Raw genomic sequence first — 14,426 nt, 5'->3', positions numbered from 1 at the left:
TTGTCACACAGTTTGAGGGCTAATGTTCCTCATTTTGGGGACAGGAGGTTGACAGCTATGGCTGGGGGTAATGCTGTCACCAACCCTGACTGCACCTGACAGTCATTTGGGGATGTGTAACATTCGCAACACACCCCACCCATCACATAGTCTCACATGATCTACACCACTGGCCACACCTACGAGGACAACTTGTGCAGTACATCTCCATACTCACTGTAGGCACCAGAGGTAGCCCCCATCATGGACAACATCACCAGCTTATAGCCCACAGACTCATGTGTGCCCATCACATACAGCCAATAGGGAGTTATAACATTCACAACACACCAGTCATAGATGACTCTGTAGGGAGTCACACTGCAGTTCCACACAGCAGGCTACACAAGGCGATAGTCGCTTACATCTTGCTGTCGGGTAACTGCTTCTGCAACATAACTTATGCACCCATTCCACACCTCACCAGGTACAATGTGACTGTCACTCTCCATGTTAGTGTGACTGCCCTGTGATGCCACTTTACAGACTATGTGTGCAGGGACATGCAATAGCTCACCAGTCTTATAGCCCTGAGGGTGTGGGCCAAGCCTTGGGGAGCATTTTGCATTCGTCTGGACACGATACCACTGTACAATGACCGACTGTGTCACTTCAACAGTTGCCTATGCTCCTATTATCATTCCACAGGCATCTCGTATCTGTCCGCTTTGACTTACCTGGTCAAACACAATGCTGTGGCACAGATGACTTGCACCTGTCAGCCCTGGGAGTATAGCGCACATGTAAGGCTCTTGCTGCTTCTATACTGCCTGTCTTGCACAGTTTCCAATAACTGTCACCGGCAGGACGGGAACTGGCAGGCACGCCATGGGGTCATGTGACACAATGCTTGCATCTTCCTCTGTGACGCACGCAGGCAAGGCACACCTTATAATGCACCACTCAAACATCTCTGCAGTGACTGGGACCTGCCTCTAGGCTCTGCAGAGCACACCTGCAATGACAGGTTATAGACAGACCATACCTTTCAGGCACATACCTGGACCGGCACACCCACAGCTGAGGGGTTCCCATATCCCACTATGTTTTGCACACATCCTGGCAGGTTACTTAGCACAATGCATCAGAGGTGCTCTACATGCAACTAACTGTGTCTGGGACCGCTATACACATTGTAACAAGCTACAGAGTCAACATCATACCCCACAGTTAACATGCCTTCTTTTTTGGTATATTGGATAGTGGGCCTCAGGCAGCTACTACTGATGTGTGACTGACACTACCCCACACTTCACTGGGATAGCCACTCATGTACCGACACATCCATGAGTCATAACCTCCGCTCTGCTGGATCAACCCATACACACCACCTCCAAGACCTACATTAACCTTGGCATGAACACTACCACCATGTGACTGGTGTTACACACCTGGGGTTATCCCCTCATTGGTGGATTCCGAACATATGCTAATCAACCTTGTTAGCCACATCCCGGCACCACACCCATCACAGCATACACAGTACATGAGTACTACAACACCTACTACAGACGTCTGCTGACAGCGGTTGTTAATGTCATGACACCCGTGTAGATGGACAATGCACATACAAATGCTGACACATACCCCAGTGCACTTCATTAGCATGTACACAACTGCATGGATCATGCTATTCCACACAGAGCCATGATGGTACACACCGGATAACAGACGCCACTCTGGTGGTCATGTTCCATGGACATATGATGTACAACAACAGGTGCAGGCTGTTGCACAGTGGTGTACATTCCCATGTGTGGGGTGGCTCACTGGTCAGCCATGGTGGGGCCACAGGGTCCCTCATCACATACTCCAAGACTAGCTATGTAAACATGACTGCCACATGTTCCGGGGTGTACCACCAGGCATTATGGTGGTATGTCAGTAGTCGATGGCAACACCCACATCTGCTGTCACATACAATAGTCACTCAGGAACATTACAGACCCAGGTGATGTTGGCAACATGCTGGAGGATGGATTCAATGCTGACATTACACCCTCTCACTCACTACAGGGCCACAATCCATACATGAACATTGTGGTGTCCCTGTGGTTACACCTACACAGTACTGACCTTCACTCTATATGTCCTGGGACACTGGCCCCATGTCACCTTCCAACGTCTCAGGCTGTGATGTCTACCAACCTCTGAATCACATGTCTCCCCACTAGGCCGCCATATTCAGTAATAGCCTTGTTTCAGACATTGTAGCCCCTGAATGGCACACAGCAGCATTTATCACACTACACACAGGTGGCACCACAATGCACGAGTGGGACTATAGTCCTACACACCTGACTGGACTGTTCTGCATGGCTATGGGGCACATCATCAAGGACGTCATTCACAGAGACATTGTTGGGCTCCCATCCTTTGCTGCCACCCGGGTTGGGCTTGTTAGGGCCAGAGCATGGCCCCTACACACGGTGGACTCCTTTCATACAGTTACCAGGGCAGTTGCTGATGGTACGGGAGTCCACACATCTTACATTGTCCTCTCATTGCCTTTCAGCACCATTCCCCATTCTGGTATTGACAACATACACATACACCTGCACATCGTACCCTGTGTCTCAGGATGTTATGCTATGTGGCTCATGGACAGGACACACAGTGAGGCCAGCATACCATAGTACCTACTACATGTCAGGTACATTTGGCATACCACAGTCCTCAGTCATAGGGCCCCTCATGTTCAGTATATGCTTCCCTGTGGAACAGGCTAGCACAGGGGACTTTCCCTGCCTAGCTTTCAAACCCCTACATACAAAGCACCATGATTGCTCCACCAGCTGATACTGACTCCATCCATATGGGTGTCACTGTGACAGATACATAATTTGACTATCATGGCATCATGCTGCATGACACAAGGTGCATGCACATCACCTTTGCATTACACCATTCACCCACTGACTATCACATGTATGGTAGTCCCCTACATACATATCACATTGTACATGTTTGCAATACACACATAAGTCGCACCCACTCCTGTGGTTACCGTATTGCCACTGTGGCATGGATATCCTTCTACGTGGCCACACCTATCTGTACTGAGTGTGTAGCTGGTACATAGGCACCCATTGTACCTCTGAACTCAAGACATCTACACACATTCAAAGGTACACCACCCCATTTAGGGTGTACCTTACACAACAGCTACAGCTTTACATGCCACAACATTAACACGCCATGATGTTTACTGAGCTCCGACAGTTTAAATATGCGGCTGCACTATGGACACCACATCTGTACACATTTGCATACTACATACTCAGGGGTGACCTCTGCTGATCAGACAGGGCCCATGTCCACAACATTATTAATGGATATACTCCTCATACGCGACATAAGCAGAGGCCACTGTGAGCAACATGCTCATGGATATGTGCACACATGCCACAATGAGTGGGATGTGCTTGTGGGTTACATTCCCAAACCGGACACTCACCATGCTTTGGAACATAAGTCCTATGTACATCACGCAGGGACACTCAGTAGCACTGTTCATGTGATACCTCCCTTGGTGGTTGGGAGACACATGTAGGTCTGGGATCACTGCAGTGGCTGTACTGTGCAGAGGTGCAGGTGACACATGGCTCTGCTGTTCACAGGACACTACCCTAGAGAGGTGCCACTAGTGTGAACACTGTAGTTGTGCTTACACATGGACTTGCCAGACTGCATAGTACCCCACTATGCACCTGTGAAGCTATTACATGTCCTTTGTGCATGGTTACATGGTAGCCCTTCCATTTAGATTAGCTATCATGCTATTACAATGTCCCATGCCTACAAGCCATATGTATCCTGTTATTGTACATACCAATAGACGATACCTGTGGTATGCATGATATGCCTGTTATGCTGTGTAGAATATCTGTCATATCTACCTATAATACTATACATTACACATATTTCACATAGTATCCCATAATGCAAAGCATACTTGCACAGCGGGACCACCTTAGATATGTCATTAACGTTATATGCCCATACACATGCGTGCAGTGACAGTATATCAACATATACTATCCCCTGCTATGGCACGTCCTTGTTGGACATACCCTACCACTGACGGCGGGTTGTATGGAATTATTCTGTTTAACACCCTCATGTAGCATCCCTTGTGGTGTCTGTGTTGTGTACCTTGTGTCCCACTGCTGGACGTACAGTTTCTACAAGTGTTACTATGCTCAGCAAGACATCACTACATAAATACCTTTCCCCACTTTATGCATTGCGGACATGTTTAATTAATGCAAACCAGGCTATACATACAGTACAACTAATTAATACAGATCATGCTATACATAACCTTACATATCGGGCATTCTACATAACTTGTTGTCGTTACAGTGTTTCATTTCTATCTCTCTCACAGTGTTTCAACTGGTATTTGGCATGAGCATACAGTTTGAATGTCTGGCAAGTCATCCTTATATACGTTGATACCTGTAACATGTGGATTCATCCTGCCAATTGGTGTTCCTGAGTGACTAATTACTTGCATATCAGCTGTGCAGCTACTCCAGTCACCAATTACGTGGCAACAGTGGGGTATAATTGGATTCTCCACTTGGGCGTTGCCTATTTGCCCTACCTTTGGGGAGACGTTCTGTATTGTGTTTTGTTATGTGTAACTGCAACTGCTATGCATGGAGACAAGTATACTTTGGATTCATGTCCCACGTGGATTGTGTGTGACAGGTAGAGTATTTGGTTCAACATGTGGGTGTACCTGTCATCCCAACATCTGATAACGGAGTATTGCAAACAAAACCTGTAACATGGCTGCTTGTTCCATTATACAACACCTGCAATTTTGCATGACACCTTTAATTATGTCTCTCACACGGTATGTTGAGGGTTCTGCAGATGTAATTGACTGACTGGATGTTTGTGTTGCTATTACAGTCTGTATTGCTTTAGTTTCTAGTGTGGGGGATGTCGGTGGGTGTACATAGCATATACAGGTTTGTGGGCCTTGCATTTCTACATAATCCATATATATGTGTGTGGGCTCCGTCCCTAATTAGAGAGCTAACAGTTAGTAGACCTATGTTACGGGATTGTACATTGGGCCATTGTTAACTGGTTTCTATATCATCTGCAGGTGAGCTTGCTACTTGTATACCTCCATAATTGCAGCGATATATCAAGGGAAATGTGTAAGTGACAGCTATCCCTTGTATTTCTGTCCCAGATATTTGCAGTCATTGTGGTTGTGTTGAAAAAGAGCCTGTTTGCCATGGGTTGCCACCTTTTCATATGGTCATTGTTGGACACTTGCGGGACACACAGCGGTGTTTACAGGCCAACACGTAGCCATGGTCAGTACACAGGTTAGCACATACTTTTAAACTCAATACATACCTATTGTTGTGTGACTTTGGCTACTTATCATATTGCATGTAACATTTACATTTCTTACATACAGGCATAACTATTAAATACGACTGTTACATTATATATGGGACATATTTATGTCCTATCATCTTGGACATTTGCCCTTTGTACTGTTTTATGTCAGGACACACCTGCCCAGGGTGGGGCTGTCCCTCCTACTGTGGGACAGGTAGTAACCGTATGCCTACGGCTAGCTATACCCACACCTACCGTACTGCTCTGCCTCTGACTTGGCACTAACAAACATATGTTGCGGACACACACACACATTACAGTTACACAGAGATGCACACGGCACCCTCAACACACACTTACACAGACTACGGCACTCACAGACACAGTTGAATACAGTATCTACGTGGACCGCAACACCGGCAGCAGTGACTAACTGTCCCTTCTTATCATCATACTATTACTCGCGGCTGTACTGTTTTGGTACTGTGTTCTATCGGTCTTTCAGCCTCGTGGTTACGCATGTCACTATGTTACACATTCCATGGTTGGCGGTATCCTATTTATTTGTACCTCCAAGGTGTTATGAATGTCATTGAACTATCTATTATATTTGCAGATATCGCTGAATCCATCTATATCACCATATATCACTCTATTGCCCTTTCTATCTGTATTATATATATGCATATGTGTACATATATATATATATATATATATATATATATATATATATATATATATATTTATATTTATATATCTGGCAGGAAACGTGACAGGCACACAGCACCACCATATGCTGTAAGGTTCATGTACTGTTCAGGTGTTTGCATTCCGTGTTCCACTAGCTGTTGTGTGTACAATGTTTGAGGGCTGCCTATGTAGGAGTCACACATTGGGCCACCTATACATTACAATTTACAGGTGGTCATGTTTGTGTGTCATCCATTTTACTGTGTGTGCAGGTGGAGAGGTGTCAGTCCGTAGGGGCCTACACTGTCAGAGTATGTGCTATACGTTCCCTCTTTGCCAAGGCATAGGCATATTGGGCACGCTGCCATCTGCCTACTGGGGCTGGCACAGTGTGTTCATGGTCTGAATCCCTCTGTGCCTGTAATGGCCTTGGGAATTGCGGTGGGCTATGAGGGCCTTCACCATTTTGTCCCTGCTGCAGCTGTTTCCGCAGGATCATATTATGTAGCATGGTGCATACTATGACAATGTGGGCACACATGCCTGGAGAGTACTGCAAGGCTCCACCAGATGTGTCCAAGCACTGGAACCATGATTTCAGCATCCCAAACACACGTTCTATGATGATTCTGGTTTGTGCGTGTGCCTCATTATGGCGTTCTTGCATGGGTGTGTGTGCATTTCTGATGGGAGTCATCATCCTCCGCTCCATTGCATAGCCAGCATCCCCCACAAGATGGCCATGTGGGATGTCCCCCCTGACAAATACCTGATACAGCTGTGAGGCATGCCAGATATGGGAGTCATGGTAGCTTCCAGGGCTGCCAGTACACACATCCATGATAATGCCCTGGGCATTGCACACGACCTGGCAGTTGATGGAGTGGAATCCCTTGCAGTTTATGTAGTGCTTACCATGCTCACTAGGTGATGACTTGATTTGTATGTGCGTGCAGTCTATCGCACCCAGTACCTCCGGGTAGTGTGCCACACGGTGGAAGTGGCGCATATTGCTGGCCAACTCCTCCTGAGTTCTGGGGAAGTATATCTGCTCATTGGCATGTGGTAACATGGCATCCAGGAACTGGTGTAGTACCCTGGATGCTGATGCCTGTGAGATACCCATTATATCTCCAGTTGGCCTTTGAAAGGTACCTGTGGCCAGTATTCGCAGGCTTACACATACCTTCGTGTCCACTGGGATGGGTTCCCCTCTGTTGTTTCTGGTTCTCAGGCATGGCTGACACAGCTCCACTATTTGCTGTAAGATGTCCCTGTCCACCCTGTAATGCTCTACTATCTCCAGGTCATGTAGCCCCTGGTAGGTTACCCTTGGTCTGAACACTCTCCTTCTCCTCTGAGGCCTGCGGTGGTTGTCGGCATCATCCTCCACAACACTGTCAGTCTCTAACACATGCTGATGAATCACAGCTATGGCAGCTCCCAATATGTACATTTTAAAAGTTCCCCGTGTGTTTATACCTATGGTGCGGTGTTTGGGAATACACAGGTGTGTGTTGGGTGCTTTCACACTTTATACTATTGTGCTGTGAACACATATGATGTCATAGGGTGTGTATGTACGATCGTAGCTACAGGGTATCTTATGTGTTTTACTGCCGGAACTACTATTGTGGTGCCTTTGGTGTTGAATTATATTTGCCTGCCGTGGATTACCTCTTGACCTTCCCTTTACATTTCTGCACGTTGCACCTACCATTTTCTGGCGTGCATCCTGCAGCCTACTTTCATTTGTACTTTCCTGGACCTGGCGTATCTTGTGTTATGTGTGCTACTGCTGGTCTGCTGTCAGTTTGCTTTGCTCTGCTGTGTCAGGTCTCCTATCTTTGCAATCCAATACCTCCCCTCCTTTCTTTGCATTCCAATGCCTCCCCTATCCAGTTTTGCAGGGTTCTGCAAGCAGACTTGTCAGCTGCCGTTGATTGGCCTTTGTAGGTTGATTGGTGTTGATTGCTCATTAGTACTCCAATTACCCTACTTCCGCATTTCCTTCTTTTCTTCCCCTGACCTTCCAGTTTCTGCTATTGTTTGCGGCGCGTGCGTCTGATTACTGGGTTGCAGGCACGTTTTCCTCCCCATACACATGCGCTTTTGGGCACCATGTGTTCTCTCAGCTAAACAATTCTATACCTACCTACCCACCCCTGTCCTGCAGCTTTGCTTAGCAACGGACAGGCCAGATTTGCATTGCTCCAATGTGCTTATTGCTACAGTGGCACGCCCCTCTGCTGATGTCATGTATCTCCTCTGAGCCACTCCTCGGTGTTATACCGCTGCGCTGTATGGTACAACCTTCATCCAGCGGGACATTTGCGATTCAGTATTATCTGCCTCATTTGCATGGCATTGATTACTAATTCATAGTTACCGCGCCAAACACTATCGCAGGCCCTTAGAAACCCTTGCACCTTGGTTGTGGTGTTCCATGCCTACCATTGTGTATTATGCTGTAAACCTGATTTCTATTATGTTGCGATTTTATGACATTTTTATATTATTTCTTTATGTTACAGCTTCCGCACACATGCCCTGCGGTTGTGCTGTGCGTTACTGTGGACATGACATTAAATGTTATTATTTACGTGTTGTGCATCTTTTCTTATGCCATTGGCTGTGTATTTCGCCATTGGCATATGTTAATGTTGTGATACCTGGGTCTGGCCCTCTTCCATAGCTCCGATGTTCTGTTTGGGAAAATGTAAACCGTGTTTTTTGGTTTACATTTCCGTGGGCTTACGCTACGCCTGCACCACTTCATGAATCACTATTTGCCTTCATTTGCATGGTGCGACACTGCACATGGGGTGATTAGCATACCTAAGCCGGGGGCTGCGCAGTTCTGGTGTACGCCAGTAGTGCACATGGAATTGGATCGTACCTGAATCGCTCGACGGCCATATTTGGCGTTATACCGCCTACGCTATGCCTGCGCCTGGCTCAAGCTTCATGAATCCTGGGGTCTGTCTTTGTTTAACCTCATAAGCATGGAGTTAGTGTGTCCAGCAATAGAGTCAATAATTGGCTGGATGTTTCTGGAAGCTGATTTGATCTTGTTAGACACTGGAGTGGTGACATGTGGATGAAGGGGTGTGTTTAGAAGCTGCGTTTGGGAGGGCATGGATGCCTATTCTTAAGAATTCTAAGAGGCTTTGCTAGTGATTTTTTAAGGCATCAGAGTATGACAGCTTACTGTTATCAGAACGAGGATGTTGTTTTCACATGGGTGAGGATAAGACAGTGTGATCATTGCTTACAGTGGATTTATAGAACACTACCTTCCAGTTAGCTATGTGCTTGCATCTTTCATAGACAGAATCTGGTAGGAAATGCAAAAGTTAATTTTCAATTACCATGAAATAGTTCTTACACTGACTTATAGGTTACCAAGTATTAGCAGGTTGGCAAAAGAAGGGGAGGTAGTCTCTATATGCTGCCTAACTTAAAAAGGGAGGGAGATTGCAAAATCACACTAGATATGTAGAAAATAGTAATGCACAGACTTGCACAGCTGATATCAGGTGAGCCCAGGTCAGCACAGATCAGCACAATATAGTGAGAATTAATGAAGACAAGAGCAAGTAAGTGAAACCCAGACCAGACTACTGTTCACAGGGGACATGAAAGATGAAGGATTTTTGCAGTAACTTAGGCAAAACTTCCCCTGTGCACAGTAACTGCTATTCATCTACAACTATGGTGGCTATACACTCAGTGTTACCTTGCACAGTAAGCAGTAAAACATGTAAGACCAATGAAAAGCAGCTGTAAATTAGTAATCAGTTCCCCAGAAGTAGTAGCAATTTATGTACTCCCATTACTACAATTGCTACTGTATTAAGACGGCTCCCACACCAGGGCAGAAAGAAAGTGCAATCAGTAAACTGATTTATCTAGGAAAACATGCAAAAAAGGTTGACATTTGCCAAAGCTACTTTATATACAGTGAAAATGCAAAAAGAAAAGAATTTCCTTGAGTTATTTCTAGTATTTTAAATATTCATAACTACTTAAACCCTTTTCAGACTAACAAAAACAAGCAGCTGTGAAAAGACAACAGGAGGGTGCAGCTGTTATGAATAAATTTCGGGCAGTAAAAATTACAAGACCAATGAAAATTAGCTGTAAGTTAGATCAAAAGCTGTACTGAGTGGTTCAGTAATGCATAAAAATTTTAAAGCAAGCCCCATGTTACAGTACAGGAAGTCCATAGATGTTTATCTTTTATCATATGTTTCTAGTGGATCATCTGGCTAGAAAGGAATACTTTTTTGTACTGTAGATTTTCTAATTTCACTAATTATTTGCAGACTGATGAAAATTCTTAAAGATGGTTTTAATTTCATCCCTTTTTCATATAATTTAATCAAGGAATAGTTATTTAACTTGAGGTAGTTTCTACTTTTGTCAAACAAAAAAGCAAATTAAAGACTTCCTGGGATTCAGAAAGATTATTACCACCAGCGCATACTGGGCAATGCCATATGGCCAATTACCTTGATTTCAATAATCTGTGACTCAGACACACAAGAATGCTGCACTGAGAAGCATCTCTTTATCAGTTTATTAAAATATCTCTGAATTGAACATTGTGCTGTTAGGGGAGCGTTACAGAATCCTGAAAGCCCAAAATCATGAAGACCAAAATCCCGAGACCAAAATCTCGAAAGTTCAAAATACTGAAAACTCAAAATACTGAAAACACACAGGATACCAACACTTACTATATTCCAGCACAAGTACATATAGAAACAAATAAAACACAAATCATAATGCTCTTCTCCAAGTATAAACAGGTTGGCAAGCCCCCCTGGACCCCCATGTGGGGGACTGTGCCCCCTACACCCCCTGCTACTTAAATATATCAGCTCTGAGATTGCACTTAGTGTAGTGAATATATATGCCCCCTGCATATAGTTGAAGGGTAATATGGTTCTGTTCAGAAGCTAATGATATTTCAAGAGGAGAGTACACGTTCAAATAGCATTAGATGTGCCCAGACTGCCACATTTGCATGCAATTTCGCCACTGAGACTGATGTCCATGCTGCAGGTCTGTGCTTTCATGCCACCATAGAGGTACAGCAGTCTCTGAACTGCTCATCCATAGGAGGACAAGTTTGTACAGTGCATTATACCTTTCTGAATCCTAGGGTTAGACCTTTATGTACAAGCATATTTAAGAAACTACATTGAATATCCAATACCATCCCTATTAAAAGATTATATTGGGATATGTAAATATTGATTGGCAACACATTACCTCCACCTTTCTGAATTCCAGTATTAACCTACATGGCTTTAGACAGCTAATCACTACACCCACTAGATATAATGCAACTTGTGACAAGAGCTCCACCATAGAGTGGATAATAGTGTCTGATCCACACAAATAATACACCACCTTAGGAACCCTTACAGGATCCTTTAGTGACAATCCTTCCAGTTACACAGATGGATTACTCACCCATCATGTTAAACAACACAACTTCAAATGGACCTGCAATCTCACAAACGTCTTCTCAGACACCTTCAGATCAGGACTAGACTCCATCAAATGGTGTAATCCAAATATCCTCCTCCTGGTGAAGCAGTCCTCACTTTAAGCACAATATTTTAAATATTCTAAATAACTTATTAATTTAAGAAGAAAAAGAATGAAACCGATCCATGCCCCCTGACTATACAACAATACTAGAAATCTTATGCATAACAGGGATAAGGCCTGGATAAAAATGGTGAAAGAACAAAATACCAGAGCAGTTGTAGAAGTTTAGAGAACTTTGAAACCTTACAAAAACAAGCAAACAATGACAAAAAACAGCATTAAAATTATCTGCAGAACTGTCATAGACCTAATCTCAAAAAAAGTTGGTCTTCCATCAAGGACTTAATGCATACAAGGACAAAGAAACAACACAAATCTTTTGCCTAACCTCTTTCTACTTGAAATTGCTAGCCAGTTCAATACCTACTTCAAAGACAGCATAGCTGCCCATACAAAAAAGACCCTCCATAATACCCTTACACCACCCTAAACCCCTTCTAGTACCACACCATCTTTCAGTTTAAAATATGTCCCTACTTCATATATAAAAAAAAAAATCTCTTCACAAACTGAAACCATATTCACCACTCACTGATAACTTCCTACCTGAATTTCTCTAGAAAGAAACCAGTACTGTATCATACCCAGTGTCATGCCTTGTAAATACAGTGAGGGTTGAACTCTGCTTCATGTGATTGAGAAGCCTCTTACAGAGAAGGGATAATCACTAAGACACATATTTGCCCTTCCAATGTGTGCTATTTATGTTGCAAATGAGGATTAGGTATTTCAGTCAGGTATATATAATGCTGTTAGACTTGTGGATGTGAAGCCTCATAAGTCAGGTATAATCACTTCTCAGTAGTCTATAGAAGACTAAGTATAAAGATAGGGGTTTGAGTCAGTCTGTGTAATCCATGTTTTTTACACCTTGTATTGTTTCTTGAGGAACCTTTATGACTATTCCTGTTGCATATGCCTGGTCAGCTACATACTGAGGACAACATTGTACTCAATGAGTGGTCTAATGAGGACTGAGTTCAGTGGGTAAAACATCGTTGGACCTGAATGGCATACCCTTGATTATAAGTTGTACAATATGAAATGATTTCCTTAGAACAGTAGACACATGTTGATCAAAGGCTAAGCGACTGCTCATATTTTTCCCAAGTCCCCAACCACTGAGTCTACTTTCAGGGGTGTATTGTCTATTTGGTAATTCCCATGGGTGGCTGACTTTCTACAGGATACTATTATGCAGTTTTTGGCATTCAGGTTTAGATCATGTCTATGGAACCAATTATCAGTTTGCAACAAGCGTCTTGAAGGATTATTAGTATCCTTGAGGGACTCTATGATTGCACCAAGCTTACAGTCATCTGCAGACTTGGTCACCCAGAGTTCTGTGATGTTAGGTTTGAATTCTGAAAAGTAGATGACAGAAAGGAGCCCTGAGGTTCAGTTCATGAGAAAAAAATCATCAGTATGCATGTTACTCAAAAGCCATTATAGCACATTAATGAAAATTGATGTTTTCTTTTTTTTGATTTAGTGATGATGGTTGCAATGTGCAAATGGTAGTAGAGATAATATGTTGGAGAATAGTCTGGGAAGTTGACAGCAAGTGTGTTTTGCTGAGGTTGGGTTAATACAGAAGTAAGGAAAATGTTTTTTTCCCACTTTAGTGTGATCTTGGAGTAAGCATATTCGCAGCAGCATGGGTGTGCAGAGGGTACTTGTTTTATGTATTTCTTGTTTAATTTGATCGGTAGGTATTTCATAGTTTGCAGTTTCTATATTGAGTCTTGATGTAAATGTGCATCAATTATGTCTGTGTGTGTCCATGCATGTGCTTATATATATATATATATATATATATATATATATATATATATATATATATATAGATAGATAGATAGATAGATTTATATATGGATTTAGTGATTTCCACTATTCCAATAAGTATTAACATTGCACTATCAAGACAGCAATTACATGTCAAACTGATTTACAAAGCCCACCACACCACCTTCAAAAAAAACTTGTGCAACTGCCACTTACTGCTTCACACAAAACATTCAATGAAACATACTGAGGATTTTTTTTATTCAATGAATGCAGCCTTCAGCCATTCATCACATGCATTGCAGTAGTCAATGAAATAATCATTTGATCAAATAAAAGTAAATGCAATATTACCATATGTATTTGTGTGTGTGTGTGTGTGTGTGTGTGTGTGTGTGTGTGTGTGTGTGTGTGTGTATTTATATCACAACAAGAAAAAATCCAGCAGTCAAGGGCCAAAAATGCAGTATCAAAGTTTATTAAAAAGCAGCTTCAAACACACCCAAACCAGTTTTGATAAAGCTTCCTCAGTGGGTAAAATAACAAGTGCCACTAACCAGGAACACATATAACTTCCCGCTGCCATCACCTGATACAAAGACACCAATAGAAAAAGACTGACATCACACAGTGAAACTTCCCTAAATTTCTAAGTGTAAATATAATAAAAGAATATAAATAAACACACATATATATATATATATATATATATATATATATATATATCCGAAAAAGTAGACACACAGCTGAAAATTATACATTGATATACAAACCAAAGCTCAAATGGACAGCAATAAAAAATTATATCTTCATATTTCATTGTTAGCTAATGTTTATTCCTTACTATATCCAATAAATTGCATCCGAATGTGCTATAATGTGTTTGTTAATATAATATACAAAACAACACATACTGA

This window comes from Protopterus annectens, chromosome 2.part0 (assembly GCF_019279795.1).
Source record: "Protopterus annectens isolate FY-2018-M chromosome 2.part0, PAN1.0, whole genome shotgun sequence".
In the NCBI taxonomy this organism is placed as follows: Eukaryota; Metazoa; Chordata; order Ceratodontiformes; family Protopteridae; genus Protopterus; species Protopterus annectens.
The sequence above is the reverse complement of the archived record's forward strand: the minus strand, read 5'-3'. Positions refer to the sequence as shown.